This window comes from Oncorhynchus mykiss, chromosome 9 (assembly GCF_057628025.1).
Source record: "Oncorhynchus mykiss isolate SJ-2025 chromosome 9, ASM5762802v1, whole genome shotgun sequence".
Taxonomy (NCBI): domain Eukaryota; kingdom Metazoa; phylum Chordata; class Actinopteri; order Salmoniformes; family Salmonidae; genus Oncorhynchus; species Oncorhynchus mykiss.
Window position 1 is genome coordinate 40796537 of NC_143030.1, and position 25611 is coordinate 40822147.

The following is a 25611-nucleotide window of genomic DNA, read 5'->3' on the forward strand; positions in this document are numbered from 1 at the left end:
ATTCTATCTAAAACCACATGAACATTATACAAATCTAATAGTAACTTTTATTGCCATTGCCAACTATGTAATAACAACCTACATAAGGTCAACACATAAAAACATTTCAGCCTACACATGGAAAATATCCTGATAAAAAATAAATATCCTATGAATCACATTGGCAACGCATGACCTGCCTGCAAAGATCTTGATTGTATAAAATATTCAGGGCCCTCAGAGTTTCCCACACCAGTGAGCTTGGTACAGACACAGCTGTAGGTTATTTGTGCAAGGGATACGAAGTAATCAGGTATTTTATGACTTTTCCACTGGATCAGAGCATTACAGTTTTCCCGTCATTTTGAGTGGTTATCAAAAAGGAGAGATCTGGAAATATTGTTCAAATACGTCGAGGAACTATTGTCATTCTCAATTGGTTCTAAAAGCATCCTTATTTTACTTGCTGTTTGAGGTGACAAACATTACTTTGAGGAGATCCACAGCTCCCCAGCTAGCACAGAACATTCCTGTAATGTTCCCTAAAGGTTCTGGGAACGTTGTGGGAAATTATTTTTCTAAGTATCAAAGGAGAACCTTTAGAGAACATTGCATTTTTGGTAAGGTAGGAACACATTGTTCTGAGAACATTGAAATTACATATTTTTTGTTGAATTAGAACTTTTATGTAACGTTCCCCTGTGGTTCCCGTTCAGTTGTTGGAAGAAAACATGTTTTCAGCTCTCCTTTACAATGTATTTACAAGACAAACGTTCATGTGACACCTTGGTTACCATAGCAACTGTTGACAGTTGGGGAAATGGCTGCTAGTCAGATTAGCTTGTTTTAAGTACTACTAATATTACTATTTTGACAGGTAAGGAGTCAGAGAAACATGCCAAAACTGCAACACGTATGTACATTTTAGGGGGTATTATAGTTATTTTTGAATGTGTTGTGTATGTTGTGTATGTTGTAGCTTAGCATGTTCTCCAGCTGTATTGGCTGCTAGCTAGGTCTGACCATGGTAAATATTTTTTTTTAAACTTGTTTCCATGGAGAATGACAAATGAGGTCTGATAACCCTCTCGCTATGTTATCATTTGAGTATTTTGAAATGGGTGGTGATAGATTTGATTTATTGAATGACTAGGCTACATGGCTAGTAACTGACGATAGTAACCAAGTCACATGACGCGTCATGTGTAAACAAGGAAGTGATTGCAATTCAATAGTAAAGAGAGGTTTAAAACAATTGTTCAATGGGATATCACATTATTTCCACTGAAATACATTAGAAATTAATTAAATTGGTCACAATTGAATAAAAAAACATTTAATTAAATAGAATTGGATTCTTTTAACATCAGTTTCTGTTTTACTTTTAGCTTGGACAGTTCCCCAACCTGCACCATGTGAGTTATCTTCTAGCCACTTTAATTCTCTACCTTGTATTTGACACAGTTTAGCAGAAGGCCATGACAGAGTTGATAAGTCCATCTTGGTCATTTTGTATCCTCTTGTCCTTTAAAAAGACCAGGCTCACACGAGTACTCTGGTGGGCCATGTGAATAACTTTCCTGCTGCCCTTGCTCGGACGACTTTTCATGCCAGTCTGCTGTGGGGGAACCACTCCAAATCTCTCTGGGTCCTCATTGACTCTGGGACTGATGGAAGCATTTTGGAGGCTACCCTGGCTTCCGAGCTGAATATCCTCACTCAGCCCCTCTCCACTCCCATGGATGTTAGAGTGCTGGACGGGCGCTCTATAGGCCGGGTCACTCATAATACCACTCCCATCAACCTAAGGGTGTCAGAGTATCACAGTGAGACTATTTAATTCCTGCTCATCAAGTCTCCTCAGACTCCTGTGGTTTTGAGATTCTCCTGGCTCCAGTGACACAATCCATTCATCAACTGGTCTACTGCTGCCATCATGGCCTGAAGTCCGTTCTGCCACGCCCATTGTCTGAAATTGCCCTGGAAGGCTCAGAAGGTGCCCCGGCCCTCTTCGTCATTCCCAGAGAGTACCAGGACCTTTGGGAGGTGTTCAACAAAGCCCGGGCCACTTCGCTTCTGCCACACCAACCATATGATTGCGGGATTGACCTTCTCCCTAGCACCACTCCGCCCCCGGGATGACTGTACTCGCTGTCGGGACCGGAGATCAAGGCTATGGACACCTATTTTGGGGCCTCCCTAGCTGCAGGATTTATACGTCTTTAGTTATCTCCCGCCGGCGCAGGGTTCTTCTTTGTGGAGAAGAAGGACAAGAACCTGCACCCGTGCATCGACTACCAGAGACTCAATGACATAGCGATGAAGACCGCTACACATCTTCGTCTACTTTGATGACATCCTCTTCTTCTCCCGCTCCCCCCAAGAACATGTGCTCCACGTCCGACAGGTTCTTCAACACCTCCTGGAGAACCAGCTGTTTGTTAAGGCAGAGAAGTGCAAGTTCCATCGCTCCACCATAACCTTTCTGGGGTACATCACCACTGGGAGTGTCCAGATGGATCCTGGGAAGGTGAGAGCGGTGGTGGATTGGCCCCAGCCTTTGTCTAGGGTGCAGCTGCAATGTTTCCTGGGGTTCGCCAACTTCTATCGCAGCTTCACCCGGTGTTACAGCACCCTCGATTCCACCCTGTCAGCACTCACCTCTCCCAAGGTTCCGTTCACGTGGTTCCCTGCTGGTGACCGGGCGTTCCAGGACCTGAAACACCGCTTCACCACTGCTCCCATCCTGATTCACCCTGACCCTTCCTGTCAGTTCATGGTGGAGGCCTATGTGTCTGATGTAGGAGTGGGGGCGGTCCTGACCCAGCGTTCTGCCCTGGACCTGAAGCTACATCCCTGGGCCTTCTTCTCCCATCATCTCAACACCACGGAGAAAAACTAAGATGTGGGAAATCGTGAGCTTCTCGCAGTGAAGATGGCATTGGAGGAATGGAGGCACTGGCTGGAAGGGGCGGAATACCCGTTCATCGTATGGACTGATGACAAAAATCTGGAGTATCTCCGCACCGCCAAACGTCTCAACTCCGGCTATTACCCCAGAGCCTGGAGACCATTGGTAAAATAGTGTGTGAGTTTAACTATAGCTAACCCATTACTCTTCTATTAATACATTTTTTTATTTCACATGAGCAAGAGAGAAATAGTAGGTAGCTCGATATATATACAGTATCAGTTAAAAGTTTGGACACCTACTCATGCTAGGGTTTTTCTTTATTTGTACTACTTTCAACATTATAAAATAGTGAAGAAATCAAAACTATGAAATATCAATCATGTTGTCACCAAAAATGGAATCATGTAGTAACGAACAAATCAAAATATATGTTTCATTTTATGACAGCTTTGCAAAGCTGACAGCTTTGCAAAGACTTGGCATTCTCTCAAATATATTCATGAGGAATGCTTAGAAAAAAGTGTCAGTCTTTTTTCTATAATATATTATCCATTATTGGGGGTGTTGCTAATCAGGCAATGGTTGTTGTAGTGCTCTCACAGAGAGGAATGTGTCAGTTTTGATTGAAGAGAAGGAATGTGACGTAGACCCCAGAAGTCTGCAGACTACAGGGATGAGTCCATATACACTAACTCTAGCAGGACACGTGTTAAGCGGAGCGACACAGGAACCCAAGAGCAGACTCAGATGAGGAAACAGGGATGAATAAACCAAAATATGTATTGTTGCACAGGGAGATATGGAGTGCAGATCGGATGAGTTGCAGAAATCGGATGAGTTGCAGAAAAATCAGATGTGGAGACTGAGGTTGGAGGTAGCTGAGTAAAACAGGGTAAGCAGGTCCTGAGGGGAATCCAATGTAGTGGTGGTGAGTAAAATCCAGAGCAAGGTAGTTGGGTGGTGAGATGTGGAACAGGAGACCGAGACAGAGCTAGGTAAACAATGAACCATAATCCCAACTCATGATGCTCCTACCCTGCATGAATCTGATGGTAGCTAACCAACCAGATTCAATGTTAGCGATCTTACATTAGGCTATAACTAGCCAAGCAAATGGCTCTGAGACATAAATAATAAAATCATACACGTAACGTTAGCTAGCGAGAAAGCCAGCTAACATTAGCTAGCTATCAAAATTAGAAATGTGTAATATCTAGGCTATCTTACCAGTATACATCATGGTTGGATGCTTCTCACTGTCACGGATGCCATGGTTGCCCTTAGTTTGAAGGTGTAATCCAAAAACAGGTGTTTTCTCCATCTCTTTAAATATCATACTCTAATTCCACTGATTTCAAAACTCGGTCCTGCAGAAAGTGGAGAGCAACACAGTTCTACTAAGCAATACATTTCTTTTTAAAGCCGCGTTAGAAAGGATTACCCACACATACTAACCAGCTTTTCTGAAACGGGTTACATATGTGGTAACTCCTTCAAGACTTTTGGAAAAGCATTCCAGTTGAAACTGATTGAGAGAATGCCAAGAGTGTGCAAAGCTGTCATCAAGGCAAAGGGTGGCTACTTTGAAGAATCTCAGATATCAAATATATTTTGATTTGTTTAACACTTTTTTGGTTACTACATGATTCCATGTGTGTTATTTCATAGTTTTGATGTCTCCACTATTATTCTACAATGGAGAACATAGCAAAAATAAATAAAAACCCTTGAATGAGTAGGTGTGTCCAAACTTTTGACTGGTACTGTATGTGTTATTCCAATCTATAGAACGACGACTTACTTGGTTTTGATGGCTTTTAGTCTTTGCCTGTCAATTTTTGTGTGATATTGACAGCTTCTTTTCCAGGAACTGTATTCTCTGAAAAAAGTAACATCTGTATGAGACTAACTTTGTGATGTTTTTGTTTCAATGTGTTGGATTCTGATAATTGTGCACAACTTCCGTATAACTTACTAAAAATATTATTACAATAAGGTTTATATTCTTAGACTACAATTAGGCTGTGGAAATGTTAGGATTATTTTGCTCTTACTGTAGCCTACTCCTGACCAGTCATGTTGTACAGTGCCTGAGTGGCGCAGCAGTCTAAGACACTGCATCACAGTGTAAACTCCGTTGCAACAGATGCTGGTTCAATACCTGTGCCGGCCACGACCGGGAGTCCCGTAAGGTGACAGTGGGCTTTTAGTTTCTCTCCCTCTAAAAACAGAAATAAATCATTCAAAATAACAAACTGGCTTTATTTACAAATTAGTAACAATGTCTCACCCCATGTTCAAGAATGGCCTTATTCTCGCTCACATTAAGTTATTTAAAAACTAAATCATCATCAAAATATAGTTCATTTTAAACAAAAAGTGATTATTATATTATTATCATCATAATCATATCATAATATCATTTAGAATGATATAAAAGCCCCTTAGATATTCTCACAGATTAGATTTGCCCTAACGAAATATGCCCCTTAGAAATTCATTTATAATCCTCCAAAAAAATGTTCGATATACTGTAGGTCTACCGTAGGTGCTTGAGTCTCACTAGTGTTGAGTAATGTGCTGTTAAAAGTTGTGTAGGTCTTATTTATTTAAAAAGCGTATTGAAGTTAGAGGCAATAGGATTTGAAGCAATATGGTCAACTGTGGTCAACTGTTTCAGCACCATTTTGCGCTGCTCTGAGACAAGCATGGGGACTGATCTTGATAAATCAATTACATTTTTCTATTCACTGAATCTCCATTTAGGTTTGGGTTAGACTACAATTAGGGTGTGCAAATGTTATGCTCTTAGTACTGTAGCCTACTCCGAACCGTCACGTTGTACAGAGCCATATTTTCCGTTCCATCCTAATGGAAACCCTGAGGGTTTCGTTGTTCCTTTTTCTTGGAATAGAAACATCATAATATTAATCTAATTAATTAAGCTACATTTCTCAGGAAGGAAATCCTTGCCCTGAGCTCATCAACTTTATTATCCAGAGACTGAACAGTAGCGAGTAAAATACTCTGAAGAGGTGGGTGGTGTGTGCGCAATCCTGAGTTGGACTAAAAGTCCCATCCAAGTACCTATTTTGGAACAGCCTCTGGAATCAGTTCAATTGCCCTGGGGGTACGAACAAAGGATCCGGTTCGGGAAAGTTGGACTCCTGGATGTCATGCTGGTGAGATACCAACACTCTGATATCCAAAATTTCTTCCTGGCTGTATGTAATAACACAACAAAAATTCCTGGGCTAATAATGTAAGAAATAACACTTTAAAAAAATGTCCTTAGAGCTAGGAGCAAGGCAGCCCTATCCGTCGGCGCATTCTTCCTATAATGTATTGTAATCTTTGAAAAAGTTCCCAGAACTTCACACAATGTGTTTTAAACAGGGGCAGAACTTTGGTTTTAGAAGTGGGGGGGGAATAATTGTTTATTTTTAAAAAAATTTTAGGAAGAAAATCAGCTTTAATATTGCAGATAGATTGTGGCCTCCAACAATGTCATAGATATATTGAAAATATATATATTTTCCTCTATTATATTCGCCTAACCCTACCATCCTTCCCCTATTGGAGTAAACGAATGGACAACAACACTTAGGCTTCTACATCCATCTTATGCATACTATATACTTTAAGGGCACAGTATATTTTACAATAGTTATTTTTTGTTTGTTTATAGTCCCATCCTTCAGGGCGTGACACTGTGGGCACTTTTGCTTTATTTTTTTGTTCTAAATCGAGATGGCTAGAAGGACCAAGGGTCATATTAGATTGTGAAGAAAAGAAGTTGCTTCGTTAAAGAAGATGTATTCATCTCACGCTGCGCCTTGGTCTCATCCATACAAGGAACGTGACAGAATCACCCACCAAACAAGGACCAAGCAGCGTGATAAAGAGGAACAGCGATTAATGGGGAAATGGACATAGGAGGAAATACTGGATGGAGCAGGACCCTGGACACAGCCGGGGGAGTATCGCCGTCCAAAGGAGGAGTTAGAGGCAGCGAAAGCTGAGCGGCGATACTATGAGGAGAAGTACAGAGGGGAAAGGACTCTGCAATGGAAGCAGGTGGAGAAAGAACAGGAGGAACGGCGACGTTATGAGGGTACACGGCTAGCATGGAAGCCCGAGAGGCAGCCCCAAAATATTTTTTGTTGGAGGGGCACACAAGGAGATTGACTGAGTCAGGTAGGAGACCTAAGCCAACTCCTTGTGCTTACCGTGGGGAGTGTGTAACTGGTCAGGCACCGTGTTATGCAGAGATGCGCACGGTGTCTCCAGTGCGCTATTCTAGCCCGGGGCGCTCTATTCCAGCTCCTCGCATTTGCCGTGCTAGAATGGTCATCCAGCCAGGACATATTGAGCCAGCTCTATGTTCTGGATCTCCAATGCGTCTCCACGGTCCATGTATCCAGTGCCTCTTCCCCGCACTCGCCCTGAGGTGCATGTCACCAGCCTAGTACTGCCAGTACCGGCACCACGCACCAGGCCACCAGTGTGCCTCCAGGGTCCAGTACTCCCTGTTCCTGCTCCTTGCACTCGCCCTGAGGTGCGTGTCCCCAGCCCAGTACCACCAGTGCCGGCACCAGGCCTATAGTGTGCCTCGGCAGTCCAGTACGCCCTGTTCCTCCTCCCTGCAATCGCCATGAGGTGCGTGTCCCCAGCCCGCTACCACCAGTGCCGGCACCAGGCCTACAGTGCACCTCGCCAGTCCAGAGCATCCGGCTACAGTACCCAGTCCGGAGACATTACCCAGTCCAGAGCATCCGGCGACAGTACCCAGTCCGGAGACAGTACCCAGTCCAGAGCGTCCGGCGACAGTACCCAGTCCAGAGCGTCCGGCGACAGTACCCAGTCCAGAGCGTCCGGCGACAGTACTCAGTCCAGAGCGTCCGGCGATAGTTTACAGACCGGAACCTCCTACGACGGGCCACAGACCGGAACCTCCTACGACGGGCCACAGACCGGAAACTCCTAAGACGGGCCACAGACCGGAACCTCCTAAGACGGGCCACAGACCGGAACCTCTTACGACGGGCCACAGACCGGAACCTCTTACGACGGGCCACAGACCGGAACCTCTTACGACGGGTGACAGTCCGGATCTCGCCTGTCCGGCGCTGCCAGAGTCTCCCGCCTGTCCGGCGCTGCCAGAATCTCCCGCCTGTCCGGCGCTGCCAGAGTCTCCCGCCTGTCCGGCGCTGCCAGAGTCTCCCGCTAGTCCAGAGGTGCCACTCACTCCAGACTCTACCATCAGTCCAGTGGCGTCCTCTAGTCCGGGGTCAGTGGTGAGGGTTCCCGCTCCAGAGACATTACGTAAGGGGCCGAGTCAGAAGTTGAGCGGGGTCCACGTCCCTCACCAGAACCGCCACCTCAGAGTTATGCCCACCCAGATAGGCTTAGGTGTGCGGCCGGGAGTCTGCACCTTTGGGGGGGATACTGTCACACCCTGATCTTAGTATTCTTTGTTTTCTTTATTATGTTGGTTAGGTCAGGGTGTGACAAGGGGTGGTTTGTTGTTTTGTCCTGTCTATGGTTTTTGTATGTTTATGGGTTTCTTAACTAGTCTAGGTGTTTTGTATGTCTATGGTTGCCTAGATTGGTTCTCAATTAGAGGCAGCTGTTTATCGTTGTCTCCGATTGGGAACCATATTTACGCAGCCATATTCCTTGGGTAATTCGTGGGTGATTGTCTCTGTTAGTTGCCTGAGTCTGCACTTATCTTATACAGCTTCACGTTCGTTTTGTTGTTTTTGTATTGTTCGTTGAGTGTTCTTCCTTCATTAAAGAATATGTATTCATCTTACGCTGCGCCTTGGTCTCATCCATACAACGAACGTGACACAGTCATTAACCTCTAGCGTCGAGCAATCCCGTATCCGGGAGCGTAATCATAGCCTCAAGCTCATTACCATAATGCAACGTTTCCTATTCATGAAAATCGCAAATTAAATAAATATATTGAAACACAAGCTTAGCCTTTTGTTAACAACACTGTCATCTCATATTTTCAAAATATGCTTCAACCAAAGCTACACAAGCATTTGTGTAAGAGTATTGATAGCCTAGCATAGCATCAAGCCTAGCATTCAGCAGGCAACATTTTCACAAAAACAAGAAAAGCATTCAAATAAAATCATTTACCTTTGAAGAACTTTGGATGTTTTCAATGACGAGACTCTCAGTTAGATAGAAAATGTTAATTTTTTCCAAAAATATTATTTGTGTAAGAGAAATGGCTCCGTTTTGTTCATCACGTTTGGCTAAGAAAAAAAAACGAAAATGCAGTCACTTACAACGCCAAACTTTTTTCCAAATTAGCTCCATAATATCGACAAACATGGCAAACGTTGTTTAGAATCAATCCTCAAGGTGTTTTTCACAATTCTATTCGATGAAAAATCATTCCTGGCAGTCGGTTTCTCATCAGAGGCAAACGGAAAAATACTGCAGCTGGAGATTACGCGATAATTGCGACGGAGGACACCAAGCGACCACCTGGTAAATGTAGTCACTTATGGTCAATCTTCCAATGATATGCCTACAAATACGTCACAATGCTGCAGACACCTTGGGTAAAACGTGGAAAAGGTAAGCTGACTCCTAGCTCCTCCACAGCCATATAAGGAGTCATTGCCATGAGGCGGTTTCAAAAAATGTGGCACTTCCTGATTGTATTTTTATCTGGGTTTTTTCTGTAACATCAGTTCTGTGGCACTCACAGACAATATCTTTGCAGTTTTGGAAACGTCAGAGTGTTTTCTTTCCAAAGCTGTCAATTATATGCATAGTCAAGCATCTTTTCGTGACAAAATATCTTGTTTAAAACGGGAACGTTTTTCATCCAAAAATTAAAAGAGCGCCCCCTATATCGAAGAAGTTAAGCTAGGTAAGAGATTATTACAAATGTTTAAGGGATTGATAAGACTGAACTAGATTAATGATAATTCAATATTGTGTTGCACCTTTAACCAATAGACAAACAACTTAAAATAAAGTACAAAGACAACTTTTGATTGTCTTTAAGACATCCTCTATATCAAAATCCAGCCAGACTGCACAGCCAACCCCAGCCGCCTAGATGCCCGACCCCCACCAGTCTAGTCAAGAACTCAACTCTCCCCAACACATTCCTTCCCATTTTTTTTTATGTCTCGAGAGAAAGGTTTGGGAAACAAAAGTTTAATGTAAACACACATACACCTACACACAGAGAAACAGTACACCCTCCATGTAATATACATCATAGGCCGAATAGTATTGTATAATTATTTTTTTACTTGCAAACCACTGTCACGAACCGGCTCAAAGCCCGTAACAAAAGGGAGACAACGTGGAGATAAGGAGTAACAAAATATATATTTATTAACTAAAGCAACTAAGGAAAATATACAATGGTGTGTGTAATCAGTAGTGTAAGTGAGGGTTTTGCATGCATGAATGTGATAATGCAGGGTTTTGAAAGGTGCTAAGGCAAACAACCAAAAACCACCAAGAAACACAGGAAAAACTATCAAAGTGTCTGCATGGAGAGAGTCTCCTCCATGAATGGGGAAGTGGTGTATTTATCCTGGGAGACACGGGGCCCAGGTGTTTCCCATGTAGCTGACGACCCTCCCAACTCAAAGAGAGAATATGGCAGACAGAGTGGGAGGGTCGTCACATTCCCCCCCATAAAACCGGGGACCAACAAGGACCCCGGAACAAAATACCACCCTCTGAGTTCCAAATTGACACAGCTTCTGCACCACAAATTGATGAGGGGTTACGTGTTCACACTTACAATTTGCCCAGCGAACCTCCTCCACAGACCTCAGCAACCTTCGCACAGGAAGCAACATTTAAGAGGAAAGAAGAAAACAAGACCAGGAGGGAGCAGACAGGACAGAGAGAACATGACAATACAAAACAATGGTCAGTCACGTAAACATTTAGGAACAGGGCGCACGAGAGAGCGCATCAGCAATCAAATTTTCAGTCCCCCGGATGTGCCGCACATCGAGATGGAATGATTGTAAAAATAATCACCATCGCATTATCCTCTGGTTTGGACACATCATGGACCTCAAAAAAGTGAGGGGGTTATGGTCGGTGTAGACCACAATAGGTACTACCCCCGACCCGACATACACTTCGAAGTGTTATAGCGCCCAAATGAGTGCTAGCGCTTCCTTTTCAATAACCGAATAGTTCAACTGATAATCGTTAAACTTTTTTGGAAAATAAACTAACAGGCCTCTCAACCCCAGACACATCTGCTTGCAGCAAAACTGCACCTGCCCCCACATGACTAGCATCCACCTGCAAGGTAAATGACAAATCCATGCGAGGAGCAGCCAGCACCGGAGTTGAGGTAAGCAACCTCTTTGCATCTTCAAAAGCGTGTTGACAACGAGTAGACCAAATGTAAACAGCCTTAGCTTTCAGCATATCTGTCAAGGGAGCGACCACAGTAGAGAAGTTATTTCAAAAACTACGGTAATAACCAATCATGCCCAAGAAACGCATCAGTTCCTTTTTAGTAGTTGGTGGTGGAAAAGCATCAATAGCCACCACTTTAGCCCGAACAGGACGCACTTCACCCTGCCCAACCACTTTTCCAAGGTATGTAACGGTCTCCTGAGCAAACTCACATTTAGCCAGATTGATTGTGAGGCGACCCGCAGCCAGACGTTTGAACAAGGCTTGAATACGGGACAGATGTTCTTCCCAAGTATCTGCATATATCACTACATCGTCCAGATAAACAGCGCACCCGGTCAGACCGGCGACAACCCTGTTCATAAGTCGCTGAAAAGTGGCAGGTGCATTACGCAGACTGAAACTCATAACCGAATACGAGTACAGACCAAAGGGTGTAATAAAAGCAGAGATTTCACGTGCCCTAGTCGTCAGTGGCACCTGCCAATAGCCTTTTAACAGGTCAAATTTGCTCTCAAACTGAGCTGCACCGACTTGATCAACACAGTCCTCCATCCGAGGAAGAGAAAATGAATCTGGCTTTGTGACACTGTTTACCTTACGGTAGTCCGTACAAAATTGGTTTGTTCCATCCGGTTTACTGACCAAGATACAGGGAGAAACCCAACTGGAGAAAGAAGGCTCTGCTATCTTACTCTCCAGCATGTACTTGACCTCAGCATCCAGACAACGTAGTTTCTCTGAAGAAACTCTATAGAACCGCTGACGAATGGGGTCAGCATCTCCAATGTCAATATCATGTTCTCTTAAGTTTGTACGTGTAGGTGTATCAGAAAACAAACCTGGAAATCTTTGAATCAGACCAACCATCTCTTTCCGCCCATCAACAGGTAGGTGAGTGAGAAGACTGTCTAAAATATCCAGTGTTTCTGAATTTTTCAATCTACCCTGCAATATACAATCGTCAGGACCAGGAACATCTTCCTCCTCATGCACAGATCTAGCACGACAAGAACCCAAGGAAACAACGGTATCAGCCAAAAGAACAGGTTTTATCGTCCTCTGTAGAATACCGCCCTTCAGTCTCAGAGGAACGTGCAAAATAGGGTTTTAACAGATTTACATGGCACAGCTGGTGTGCTTTCCTCTGTTCTGGAGTGGCAACTAGATCCTTTTGCTCAGTGTACTGGCGCACCACTGTATATGGACCTAGAAACTTGGCTTGAAAAGGAGAACCAACAATTGGCAGCAGAGCAAGAACGTGGTCACCCGGACTAAAGTGACGAGGCTCAGTTCGGCAATCAAATATGCCCTTCATCCTCTCCTGTGAAGATGATAACTTCTCTTTAGCCATTTCACCAGCGGCATACAGCCGTCGCCGGAAATCACACACATACGATAACAGGGACTGAGGAGGCTCGGGAGACTTCCAGTCATCCTGGAGAACAGATAAAAGTCCACGCACCCTATGTCCAAACACAAGGTCATTTGGACTGAAACCCGTGCTCTCCTGTGAAACCTCCCTAGCGGCTAACAGTAACCAAGGCAACCCCTGCTCCCAATCCTTATCCATCTCAGTACAATAAGCTCTCAACAAAGACTTAAGTGTTTGATGGAAACGTTCCAGTGCTCCTTGACTTTGCGCGTGATAGGCGCTAGACAAATTGTGTTTAATATGGAGCTGTTGAAGAACCTGACTAAACAGATTAGAGGTGAAATTAGATCTGTGATCACTCTGAATGACCTTAGGGATTCCAAACAATGAGATAAACTGGGTCAAAGCTTTTAACACAGATTTAGTCGTGATAGATCGGAGAGGATCGGACGCTGGAAACCTAGTGGTCTGACACATCACAGTGAACAGGTAACTGCTACCATTTTTAGAACGAGGCAGAGGACCCACACAGTCAATAATCAGATACTCAAAAGGTTGGCTGAGTACAGGTATAGGAAACAATGGTACCGGTTTAATAGCTTGATTAGGCTTACCAGTTAATTGACAGGTGTGACAAGTTTTGATAAAATCAGAAACATCCCTCTTTAATCTAGGCCAAAATAAATGTCTTAATATGCGACTGTAGGTTTTCCTCACCCCCATATGTCCAGCAACGTCGCTGTGAGAAGTTTCCAACACCAACTCATGAATCTTAACTGGTACAACAACCTGACTAATTGCCTCCCCCAGAAAACAACTATCATGAGACACCCACGTTCTCATCAGGACATCCTCTTGGAGAAAATAGCCATGGGCGACATCTCCCAACTGTTCTACAGGCACAATTTGGTCACGCAACTCTTCTAACGTGGGGTCATCCCGTTGCGCATTGATGAGATCTGAGCGGGTTACAGATAACGGGATAACAGGGAAAACATTGACATACTTCTTTGTATTATTATCATTAATCGTGGAAACACGACAGACCATACACGCTCACCAGCCAAGTTATTCCCAAGGATAACGTCGATACCCTCAATAGGCAACGAAGGACGCACCCCCACAACAACTTCATTCACCTGACAGGTGTGGCATATCAAGAAACTGATTAAACTAAATTATCATTATACAGGTACAACTGGGGACAATAAAAGGCCACTCTAAAATGTGCAGTTTTGCAACATAACACAATGCCACAGATGCCTCCAAGTTTTGAGGGAGCGTGCATGTGGCATGCTGACTGCAGGAATATCCGTGAGAGCGGTTTCCAGAGAATTGAATGCTAATTTCTCTACCATAAGCCCCCCTAAACTTTTGTTATTGACCAAATACTTATTTCCCACCATAATTTGCAAATAAATTCCTTAAAAATCCTACAATGTGATTTTCTGGATATTCAGCAGTAAAAATGTGCTCAACAAGTTAAAAAATAATAGACTGTGTGCAATAAGTGTTTAACAGTTTAAACAGTTGAAAGAAAACTGAGGTGGATCAACATTGTAGTTGTGTGTGAAACGAAGGAAGTGAAAAGAAGGAAGCCTGTACAGAATACACATATTCCAAAACATGCAATAAGGCACTAAAGTAAAACTGTAAACAAATAACCTTATGTCCTGAAAACAAATAGTTATTTTTGGGGTGAAAACCAAGGCAACATATCACTGAGTAACACTTCATATTGTCAAGCATGGTGGTGGCTGCATCATGTGTATGCTTGTCATCAGCAAACACTAGGGAGTTTTTTTTCAAATAAAAAAAACTGTATAGAACTAAACCAACAAAATCCTAGAGGAAAACCTGGTTAAGTCTGCTTTCCAACAGACACTGGGAGACAAATTCATCTTTCAGCAAGACAATAATCTAAAACACAAGATCAAATTTACGCTGGATTTGCTTACCATTGAATGTTCTTAAGTGACCTAGTTACAGTTTTGATTTAAATCGGCTTGAATATATATGGCAAGACTTGGCTGTCTAGCAAAGAATAATGTGCAAATATTGTACAATCCAGATATGCAAAGCGCTTAGAGACGTACCCAGAAAGAAGTACAGCTGTAACCCCTACCAAAGGTGATTCTAAGAAAAAACTTGGTTTTCAACCACTCCACAAATTTCTTGTTAACAGACTATAGTTTTGGCAAGTCGGTTAGGACATCTAGTTTGTGCATGACACAAGTAATTTTTCCAACAATTGTTTACAGACAGATTATTTCACTTATAATTCACTGAATCACAATTCCAGTGTGGCATTGTGTTAACAGGTTAACCCATACACTTTCCAGAAAATTATGTCATAGCTTTAGAAGCTTCTGATAGGCTAATTGACATCATTTGAGTCAATTGGAAGTGTACCTGTGGATGTATTTGAAGACCTACCTTCAAACTCAGTGCATCATGGGAAAATGAAAATAAATCGGGCCAAGACCTCCACAAGTCTGGCTCATTCTTGGGAGAAAATACCAAATGCCTGAATGTACCATGTTCATCTGTACAAACAATAGTACGCAAGTGTAAACACCATGGGACCACGCAACCGTCATACCGCTCAGGAAGGAGACGCGTTCTCTCTCCTAGAGATGAACATACTTTGGTGCGAAAAGTGCAAATCATTCCCAGAACAACAGCAAAGGACCATGTGAAGATGCTGGAGGAAACAGGTACAAAAGTGTCTATATTCACAGTAAAACGAGTCCTACATCGATATCACCTGAAAGGCTGCTCAGCAAGGAAGAAGCCACTGCTCCAAAACCACCATAAAAATGCCAGACTACGGTTTGCAACTGTACATGGGGACAAATATTGTACTTTTTGGAGAAATGTCCTCTGGTCTGATGAAACTGTTTTGCCATAATGACCATCGTTATGTTTCGAGGAAAAAAGAGGAGGCTTGCAAGCCAAAGAACACCATCCCAACCGTGAAGCATGGGGGTGGCAGCATCATGTTATGGGGGTGCTTTGCTGCAGGAGGGACGGGTGCACTTCACAAAATAGATGGCATCATGAGGTAGGAAAATGATGTGGATATATTGAAGCAACATCTCAAGACATCAGTCAGGAAGTTAAAGCTTGGTTGCAAATGGGTCTTCCAAATCGACAATGATCCCAATGATCCCAAGCATACTTCAAAAGTTGTGGCAAACTGGCTTAAGGACAACAAAGTCAAGGTAATGGAGTGGCCATCACAAAGCCCTGACCTAATTTTTATACAAGAATTGTGGGCAGAACTGAAAAAGTGTGAGCAAACAAGGAGGCCTACAAACCTGACTCAGTTACACCAGCTCTGTGAGGAGGAATGGGCCAAAATTCACCCAACTTATTGTGGGAAGCTTGTGGAAGGCTACACAAAACATTTGACCCAAGTTAAACAATTTAAAGGCATTGCTACCAAATACTAATTGAGTGCATGTAAACTTCTGACCCACTGGGAATGTGATGAAAGAAATAAAAGCTGAAATAAATAATTCTCTCTACTATTATTCTGACATTTCACATTCTTAAAATAAAGTGGTGATCCTAACTGACCTAAGACAGGGAATTTGTACTAGGGTTAAATGTCAGGAATTGTGAAAACTGAGTTGAAATGCATTTGGCTAAGGTGTAAGTAAAATTCTGACTTCAACTGTATATTCTTTTTTTATTTTTCATCAAAACATTTTTTATGACACTACAGAGTATTTTGTGTAGATCGTTGACCCCAAAAATTACAATTAAATCAATTCTAATATTCCTTGTAACACAAAAACATTTGGAAAAAGTCTGTGTGAATACTTTCTGAAGGGACTGTAATGGTCACCGCATTAAATGTTAATGTTTTAAGCCTTCAATCCCCCATCCTCTGGCAAAAAGAAGGCAGATTGAAGAGGGAAAGAGAGAAAGAGGAAAGAGTCGCGAGAGAGAGGAGGAGAGAATGGGGAGAGAGAGAAAAAGAAGGCACAGCAGTAGAGAGTAAGGAGGGAAACAACCATCATTATTTAATCATGAGAGTGATGGAGAAACATGGTATGCTCTAAATGAGATTGTGGGAGATTAAGTGAGCTGTGTTGTGTTTGTAACACACAGTAAAGCACTACAGGATGTTTATAAAGCACCGCTCGTAGCTGGGGGATGGAAAAAGCCAGCAGAGCAAGTTTCACAGCTGACAGAGACTGAGTGAGTGAGAGAGAGGCATCTCTGCTCAGGATTCCACCTGGGGAGAAGGATCAGAAGCTTTCACTTCGAACTGAACAGTTGGATACATGTGGATAGCTTATAATGAAGTACAATTTTGGGGTCCTGAAGTTAGAAGCAACAATTGGATACTTCTGTGAAGGATTGCTTATAATGAAAAAGTACTTTGGGGAAAGAGAAAACGAGAAGTTTGTTTGAGCAGGTCTTGGAGGTGTCGTAGAGTAAATATCTGATAGTGTGATTAACTTCTGGTCATGTTCTTCAATCTTATTCATGACACTTATGAGTCAGTGGCAGCAATCAAGTTTTAATAGCATTTTGGTGACGATGAAGACAAACCATTGAGTCACTTTTACAGGAGGGGAGTTACTCTTCAGGTAAAATTAACTGATATTCTGTATATTAACCCCTGGTACTTTTACTCTTGACTACAAAGACAGAACATTCTTGATGAAAACATGCATCATGATATCGCAAAGTGTTGTTACTGTGACTGTTTGTTTCTTCCTAAATACAATATTTGGTAGTTCCACTCTAGAATGAGTTAAATGCATATAATTATCAGGGCATATGTGTGATAAGTGGATAATACAAGTCACTGGATAATAAAAAAAGGGGGCACAGATAAAACTTATAGAAAGAGAGATAATTTACAGATTATAAAGACTTTCTATGGTTTATATAGTGATACATTTTTCATGCTTAGCCCTGTAAAAGTATTCTGACCATCCACTATCAAGATCTCTCTTGGGCATTTCCATGTAAAAGCTTCAATGCTTCATTATATTAACATGTGAAGTTCATAGGAGCACATCACACTTGGTGTCAAATGGAAGCTAAGAGTCTATATTTGAGAAATTAAGGCATATATATATATATATATATATATATATATATATATGTATGTCAGTCAAAAGTTTGGACAGACCTAAACATTCAAGGGTTTTTCTTTATTATTTACTCTTTTCTACATTGTAGAATAACAGTGAAGACATCAGAACTGTGAAATACCACATATGGAATCATGTAGTACCAAAAAAGTGTTAAACAGATCAAAATGTTTTAGATTTTAGATTCTTCAAAGTAGCCACCCTTTGCACACTCTTGTAGACATCTTTGCACACTCTTGGATTTTTAAAACACTTTTTTGGTTACTACAGGATTCCATATGTACTATTTCATAGTTGTGATGTCTTCACTATTATTCTACAATGTAGAAAATAGTAAAAATAAAGAAAAACACTTGAATGAGTAGTAGTGCCAAACTTTTGACTGGTACTGCATATATAATTTTTCAACCATTTTCCATCCAAATGATTCACAGTACAGTAGAGCACAGTACACGTTAGTACATTAAAGAAAAGTAGAGTACAGTATAGGTCAGTATAATACATTAGAGTAGAGCACACTAGAGTACAGTATAATTTACTGTATTGTACTGTGGGTTATTGAACTCTACTTGAATGAACTCTAGTCTACTGTTTTGTACTGTACTGTGCTCTACTATGCTCTACTATGCTCTACTGTGATGTCCAAACTTGTGAAACATAGACGTCTATGACTGGTACCGATTTGGTGAGGTCCCAAAATTTGTTTGGGGGTGGAGCTCATTAGAATAATAGCCAGTGTCTGGAATAATACCATGAAAAGGAGAATATAACATTGCTCTACCTTTGTGTACTTATTCAGGACACACATAAAATGTTGAATTTGACCTTTTCTACTATAGCCCACAGAAACGCATTCATAAATGGCAAAAATGAAGATGTAAGAAAGCCCAGGAAAGATTTGTGGGTTTTTTGGACACATATTTAACCTCTTATTTTTGTTGCCGCAAAACTACCTCCATACTTCCATTAATTTATACGGGTTACATTTAGACGAGTCCCGTGGGGCTTATGAGGGATCACAGAGCAAAATGTTGGGCACCATTCTGTTTATCAGTGTCTCCCCTTGCCATTGAGTGGTCATTCGTTTGTAGACCAAACCGTTCTGACAATACAGATGTTTTCGTGAGAAGACTGATTTTCGGGTTGTCTCATGGACTGTCTGAGTGGGGAGGGGAAATCTGAAAACTAGCTGTTATTGGCAGAGAGGTTCAGAACTCTCTTTCTTATAGGTATATTAACTAATTTACTGCTTGGTGATGTCACCAAGCAGGCCAAAACTCCATCCCCCCCAAAACAAAATTTCAGGTGGTCTTTTCAAACAGCTAGTACACTAAAAGGGCATTGTCATCATTTGCACAATTTCACAGTATTCCAACCTCAGTGTGGAAATATATATAAAACACAGCAAAATCACGTTTTTGATTGCACTGGGCCCTTAAAGTGAAAGATCGGAGTCTCAGCGTCATTCTGTTACCTCAGAATTACCCTCTACTGTTTTCATTTAACCAGGGAGCCCCATTTAAATAACACATCTCTTTCCTTGCCTAGGAGACTAGGCCAGAGCACAATGACCTCTCTCTTCCCTCCAGTTACCACTGTGGTGCTGCTGTGTCTCCTGCTACACTCCACCGATGGGACATGTCCCTCCATCTGTCTCTGTACCTCGGACACACTGAGCTGTGGCTCCCAGGGCCTCACCAGACTTCCCCTCCTCCTGCATCACACCACTGCCACCCTGGACCTCAGCTACAACCGGCTGGGCTGGATTGGCCCAGGCAGCTTCTCCAGCCTGCCCAGACTGGACACCCTCCACCTGGCCAATAATCAGCTCTCCACCATAGGCCATGGGGTCATCCACAATGCCTCCAGCCTCCGCCACCTGGACCTGTCCTCCAACAGGCTGCAGGTGATGGAGCAGCACTGCCTGCAGGGTTTGCGTAGGCTGGAGGAGCTGCTGCTCTAAAACAACCGTATCACCCACGTGGAGGGTGGGATGCTGAGCGGTCTGAGCAGCCTCAGGAAGGTTTACTTCAGCCTCAACCAAATTACAGAATTCCCTTTCTTTTCCATACAGGACCACAGTCATCCGTTTCTCACTATGCTAGACCTATCCTCCAACCATCTGAACACACTACCCTGGGAGGATGTGAAGGCACTACCGGTGTCAGTGCAGAAGGGACTGTACCTCCATAACAACTCACTGGTTTGTGAGTTCTCCATGTATGGTGTGTTCTGGCACTGGGAGCAGAGGGGCTTTGACTCAGTCCGGGAGTTTACAGAAGAGAACACCTGTCTGATCTATGGCGAGCCCCGCGCCTCAGTACAGATCCTCCAGCACTCCCGCTACTTCCAGAACTGGGGAAGGTGGTCTCACTGCCTGTGGCTGTTCTCATCTCCAACCTCATGGTGTACGAGGGGGAGCGGTTGCAACTGGACTGCCAAACCTCCCTTCGAGGTAAAGAGCTGTCATACATGTGGGTCTCACCAAATCAGGAGCACCTGACCTGGACAAGCTTCAATGACACCATCATCAACGTGTTCCCTAACGGGACTTTGGAGATCCCAGCAGCCAAGGTGAATGACACGGGAGTCTATGTATGCACGACCCGGGACAACAAACACATGCTGAATGCAAATGGGGAGGTAAATGTCACCGTGGTCAGTGCCATGCCTTACTCCTTCAGCACAGGCTACACCACCTTGCTGGGCTGTGTGGTCTCCCTGGTTGTCATACTCATGTACCTCTACCTGACACCCTGCCGGTGTGGGTGCTGTAAGCAGCCCCAGGCCATCCCCATCCCGGCCAATTACCCGGGTACCCTGGCCTCCATCTTCTCCCCCACACTGAGCAACAAGCACATGGGGTTCATGGAGCCCATGCTGGAGGATCAGAACAGGGGCCTGAGGGTGGCTCTTGCCACGGAGCAGTCCACACTGCAGTGGGAGTGGGACACCAGCGGACTCACCTAGTTAAACTATGAGAACCTACCGCTGACAAATAGCACTTTGACAATTGAGCCCCTAACTGACAACCTACATGTGGTGGTGGTGGTCCTAATGGAAGACTGTAATTACATCCTCGTTCCTCTCCTCTTTGTCTCGTGGAAGGCTTCATCTAACCGGACTATCCTTGGGAATAATCGCTGAGCCATGAAGAGAGTGAAAGAGAGCTCCTCACGGGACTGTACAAGGGCTCTTACTAATGTTCCTCCTGTTTCCTCTCCTCTTTGTCTCATTGAAGATCAGGTGTTGAGTTTTGCTGGATTAGACTGTATAATATTTCCCATGCATTTGAGGAGGGTTGGAGCAAAGTTGATTGAATTCAGCCAACATTCCAGTGGGACACTAAAGAGTCTGGACTACGAAGCTGTGGCACTGGAGACATTTTTATCTGCTCTCAGTTAATACAGTAAATTCTCCTATTCTCAAGAACATGAACTCCCCTTCTGTGTGGACTCATTCTACTCCCTTCACAAATGTAAAAGCCTTACATTGGTGTAAGAATGGGCAGATTGCAGACATATTTCCACTAACATTCATTTTTTCTCAAATTCAATTAAAATACAATTCAATTAATTTAAAATCCATAAATGGGAGTGTTTGAGTGGACACGTGTGTGTGAAAGGGGTGGAACAAAATTGGGCAACAGTGAAGAGGATCCCTATTGGGAGATATATTTTGGACTTGGCCAACTTCCATGAAAGCTGTTAGAGCAATAGAGTGTGTTTGGAATTAAAATGATTTTCATGGGATTATAGTTAAGTGTGATTACAGGTAGATGTCAATGTATCTAAAACAAATGGTAAATGTAAATGGTTTTATATCAAGGGAAATTAAGTAGATTACAGCTAGAAAATAGTTGGATAAAGTGCATTATATTTTGTTGTTTCATTAACCTTATTAATTCTGTACAGTTAATGTAACCACATTGATATAAAATATTTAGGTACTCTATACAAACTCCTGATCCTGATTGATTAATAAATCTTTATTGGACCCTTAAATTAAAATGTGTGCTTGTCATTGTTGGGACTGAGAGCATGTAAAAAAGAAGATACAGAATGTATTAAAATACTAACACAAAATCAAGAAGGATTAACAACATTTTGCTGTAGGAAAATAGGCTACCCGCACTTTGAAATATTGGACTGCAAAAGAGGAATTATCATGCCGTGTAATCTGATAATCCTAAAGTAGGGCCTTTAATAACATAGGTTGCAATTTAACTAATTAAATTCATGTTTACACTGTGTCCTAGTTACAAACCCTTAAAACCACAATCCTCTTCCTGTGAGGTGAGTCTACCTGTGTTACTAGCATACCTAGCACAGAAGGTTGGTGTCACCTTAATTGGGGAGGACGGGCTTGTGGTAATAACTGGAGGGGAATTACTTGAATGCTATCAAATACATCAAACACATGGTTTCCATTTGTTTTATGCCATTCGATTTTACCCTTATTTTACCAGGTAAATTGACTGAGAACACATTTTCATTTAGAGCAAAGACCTGGGGAATAGTTACAGGGGAGAGGAGGGCGAATGAATGAGCCATCCTCCCCTCAGCAGCCTCCTGTGCTACTTAGTAACATTCGGGTTTTATCTGGCGTGTGGCACTGGCAGCACAGGAACCTCAATAAGCATGTCAACAACAAGCCAAAAACACACCACCAACTGGAATAGCCCACAAAGACTGCATCTCTTTGATCCATCAGAGCAGAACACTTTGGTACAGACACCCCCAAACAAGACCCGAAGTGACAAATTATAGGATTTGCCACTTTCTCCAAGCAAATCTGAAGTGAAATATTATGGTTTATTTTTGCTTTGTTGTGTTGTTTTAATCTAGCAGGCTTTAAATGGCAGTCTCGCTGCAATATTAGAACCGGGGGTGCGGGTGCACCAAAAAACGGGGTCAGACACACACACCAGAAATGGATGTAGAGCTGTGATAGGAGAATTCAGCTCAGCTAAAGCCTCTGACAGTGAGAACATTATGGCAGTGGCAAAGAGACCACCAGCTAACACTTTTGGTTCCTTGGAAGTTGTGGGAACATATGTTTTTGGTGTCCCATCAGTTCTGGGAAGAAAGCCGTATGTTTCCTGATCGGTAAACCTGAAATGTTTTTTTAAAGTTCTGAGAACGGGAGTGAAAATTTCACCTCTTCTGGGAATGTTTATTTTTAGGTTGCAGGGAGGATCTAAAAACGTTTTACTCTGGTTCCTTGAACATTTTCTTGGGAGGTTTTATTGATGTTCCTGGGAGGTTTTTAATAACTTCCTTAAAACTTTCACAGAATGTCTCAATAACACTCCAAGCACAGATAGGACACATGGAAATGAATTCTTAGGCATTAATCATGCAAAGACATTTATTTTTATTGTGACACGGCATATGTGAGACTCAAACCGATAATCTTCTGTTCTCTATCAATGGAATTAGTCTATTGCGCCAACAGAATGGGGCTAGCATGCCATGCTTTTTTACTGATACAAAGCAGTTCATTTTAGTCTATTCAAACAGACCCTATTTCAAAGGAAACAAGCACTCATTAAGATCAGGTGTGGTCAATTAGTGGCTGCATCCAACTCACCTGGACACAATTTACAAGAGTGGATAGAGTTTTGTTGATGCTGAGAATGAAATGTATACACAATAGAAAGAAGAGTGGGAGGCCCCGGTGCACAACTGAGCAAGAGGACAAGTACATTAGAGTGTCTAGTTTGTGAAACAGACACCTCACAAGTCCTCAAATGTCAGCTTCATTAAAGAGTACCCCCAAAACACCAGCCTCAACGTCAACAGTGAAGTGGCAAATCCGGGATGCTGACCTTCTAGACAGAGTTGCAAAGAAAAAGCAATATCTCAGACTGGCCAATAAGAAGAAAAGATGAAGATGGGCAAAAGAACACAGACACTGGACAAAGGAACTCTGCCTAGAAGGCCAGCATCCCGGAGTTGGCTATTCACTGTTGACATTGAGACTGGTGTTTTGTGGTACTATAACTTCAATATGCTCTTTACATAAATAAGACCTACACCATTTTTAACAGCACATTACTCACTCATTTCACCTATGGTAGGCCTACAGTATATTAAAAAGTGTTTTTTTCAATGACGTGACTCTCCGCCAATAATTACATTTAGAGGATTGGAGAACTCTAAATTAATATCTAAGTGGCATTTTCCGTTAGGATCTGTGAGAATATCTGAGAACACCTAAGGGGCTCTTATATAATTCTAAATTAATTAATAATAATAATAATCGCTTTGTTTAAAAAGTAATGAGATTTTTGAGATTTTGTTTTCATTTAACAGTGAGTGAGAAAAAGGCCATTCTTGAACATGGGATGAGACATTCTCACTAATTTGTAAATAAAGTCAGTTTGTTATTTAGAATTATTTATTTTTGGAGAAGCCTAACTTGATTGTTTAGCAGACATCACTTGCTTAAATTCATGAAGATGATGAGCGATCGGCAAAGGCAATCTGTTGTCACGACTTCTGCCGAAGTCTTGCTGGCAGGATGTACTGTTTTTTATTCTGTATATATGAATTATAAATCAGCCTTTATTTAATCATGTTTCTAGTCTATTGCATAGTTACAATGTGTAATCATTGATGTCCCAGGAGCAGGAGTGGTAAACACTGTTGAAGTGTATAATTGTAATACATACATGCAGACACAGCATCATTCAAAGAATGGAGTTTGATACACCTGGTTTTGGATATGACTGAAAAAAAACTTGCTAAATAGCGATTTGAGTAAATTAACTTTATGACAAAAAATATACACAATCGCTTGTCTCTAAATTACCTAACATATTCCTCTCAATTGTACATTTTTTGCTTGACTCGTTATGATGTTATAATTACTGAATTTGCTTCTACCATAATGTTTTTCAGCCGTCTTTGCTGAAGAAAGTCACCAGGGACGGGTGGCTCGGGTCAAATTCGTCATTGGAACCACTCGATATGATTGGTCCTTGGGACCCAAATGCATAATGAGTGCTCTAACTCCCACTTGTGGTGGTCTGGAGCAATGAAGCCGTGACGATGGTTACCTCTAAGTCGTGTGGAGTAAGCTCGCAACTTTTAAAGCAGGAACCACTATACATGGGAGAATACGGCAGGTTTTCTTGTCATAGTCTTACATTTTTAAGCATGATTTCTCTTTACTTGGTTTTTTGAGAAATTCTCATCACTTTACAAGATCCCTGTAACCCTTAAAGAGTGTGCAATTGTTTTAGATGCCATTCCCTCAGATGTTGCTTTATTATTCAGCAACGTGTCAAGACCTGAGTCCGGTTGAATAAAATATCTTAAGCGTTCCCCTTAAGGGTTTACCTTAAGGAATAATTGTCCCTTACCTTATCATTGTCCATTTGGAAGACCCATTTGTGACCAAGCTTTAACTTCCGGACTGATGTCTTGAGATGTTGCTTCAATATATCCACATCATTTTCCTTTCTAATGATGCCATCTATTTTGTGAAGTGCACCAGTCCCTCCTGCAGCAAAGCACCCCCACAACATGATGCTGCCACCCCCAGTTGGGATGGTGTCCTTCGGCTTGCAAGCCTCCACCTTTTTCCTCCAAACATAATGATGGTAATTATGGTCAAACAGATCTATTTTTGTTTCGTCAGACCAGAGGACATTTCTCCAAAAAGTACCATCTTTGTCCCCATGTGCAGTTGCAAACCTAGTCTGGCTTTTTCATGGCGGTTTTGGAGCAGTGGCTTCTTCCTTGCTGAGCAGCCTTTCAGGTTATGTAGACATAGGAATCATTTTACTG

At 42.4% G+C, this 25611-nt stretch overlaps 1 protein-coding gene and 1 pseudogene across 1 annotated transcript in view; one reads left to right on the plus strand and one right to left on the minus strand.

Annotated features, from left to right (window-relative positions):
* The window catches only part of LOC110531945 (metabotropic glutamate receptor 7), a 229185-nt gene extending 224051 nt beyond the window's left edge, over positions 1–5134 (minus strand). The window contains exon 1 of the mRNA XM_090184203.1: positions 5055–5134. The gene's annotated coding sequence lies outside the window, so the exon portion shown is untranslated. The remainder of the gene's footprint in view (positions 1–5054) is intronic.
* Positions 5135–19203: 14069 nt separating this feature from the next.
* On the plus strand, positions 19204–21819 carry LOC149980912 (amphoterin-induced protein 3-like; annotated as a pseudogene).
* Positions 21820–25611: the final 3792 nt, after the last annotated feature.